The sequence below is a fragment of the Mus pahari genome, chromosome 17 (genome assembly GCF_900095145.1).
Source record: "Mus pahari chromosome 17, PAHARI_EIJ_v1.1, whole genome shotgun sequence".
Taxonomy (NCBI): Eukaryota; Metazoa; Chordata; class Mammalia; order Rodentia; family Muridae; genus Mus; species Mus pahari.
In genome coordinates, this window is record NC_034606.1 from 50,868,846 (window position 1) to 50,870,276 (window position 1,431).

Sequence of the window (1,431 nt, forward strand, 5' to 3'; positions counted from 1 at the left end):
GCCTGCCTCTGCCTTCCGAGTGCTGGGATTAAAGGTGTGTGCCACCACACCCAGCCTTGACTCACTTTTTAAAAGCCTTGTGTGGTGGGGTGCCCATGAATTCCAGCACTGGGGAAGCAGAAGACACTTGGATCCCTGGGGTTAGCTTGCTGGTTAGCCAGCTTAGCCAACTTGGTGAGTGCCAAGCTCATACTTGGTGAGCATGGTGGTGGTGCACACCTTTAGTCCTAGCACTTAGAGGCAGAGGCAGGTGGGTCTCTAGCTGGTCTGCATAGTGGGTTCTAGGCCAACTGGGACTACACAATGAGACCCTGTATCCAAAGTAAATACGAATGGGAAGTCATCTGCGATTTTCCCCTAGTCTTCATGTGCATATGCACGTGTGTGCATGTGCATGCACATGCACAGCAGTAAGGGAAGTTGGAAGCAGCCCACAGGAGGCAGATAGGCTGCAGAGAGGACAGGCCTGGCCATGTGCAGTGAACTAGCCCTGTCACTTGGGCTGTTGATCAGAGCCTAGTAGCACTTGGTTCCCAGCAGCTGGTTCTCGCCGATCCTTCCGCCTCTATGGGAATGCAAAGTATTGGGTTTTGTGTTCTGAGCTCACAGACATCGAGACTGTCACCTTTTAGGTACTCGGAGCTACCTATTAGAAAGCATGTATTAAAGTTGCCACTGGGCCTACAGCAGCTGGTTTGAGGTCTGGGTTGGAACCCCACTATGTTAATTGCTGCTAGCTCTTCTGCACATTCCTCTAGCAGAGGTTTACACGTATGTTCTAGACGCAGTGGGGCCTCCAAATTGAAGCTATTTAAAAGAGAAGTTGCCTCTCTCCTGGCCCTGTATAGCTTCTCCTTGTCAGTGTGCTTGAATGAGTATGATGGCTTGCACAGTGTAGGATTATTGGGGTCCCGTGTCCACTCCACCACAGGCTCAGATGCTTGGGAGCCAGGACACGGGGAATTTGACTACACTTACCCCGCTTATCCCACACTGTCACCGGCCTGGTGTTGGGCTGTAGGGAAGCCTTGGGGATACGACTCCAGGAGTAGGGAAGCTCCAGAGATGGGGAAACACAGTCTGAAGCGCAGGACAGCTGGAGCTGGCTCAGGGGTCCCCAGGGATACAAGGAGGCTGAGCCCGTCTGGCTCTCAGGCTCTTGGGCACTCAGGTGCTGCTGGGAGTCTCGGATCTAGCCCAGGGCCGAGGGGGAAAAGGGGAGAAGCTACGGCTAGATCCCACAGGGATGAGTCCTTGGCTTAATGGTGGGCAGCTGGCTTAGCTTGGTGGTCATGGCTGGGGACACAGAAAGGCCCGCTATGGGAGATTAGATGGCACCTCTTTAGGCAAAAGCCTTCTCTATTGCTCTCCACAGCGGATCCCAATGAAAAGAGGCAGTTCATGGTTTTAAGAGATTTTTTTTTTTTTTTT

General features: G+C 52.7%; 1 protein-coding gene across 1 annotated transcript in view; it reads left to right on the top strand.

The window, feature by feature from the left end:
- Gtse1 (G2 and S-phase expressed 1) overlaps positions 1–1,431 on the top strand; it is a 16,681-nt gene that overhangs the window by 4,914 nt on the left and 10,336 nt on the right. The gene's annotated exons all lie outside the window — the stretch shown is intronic.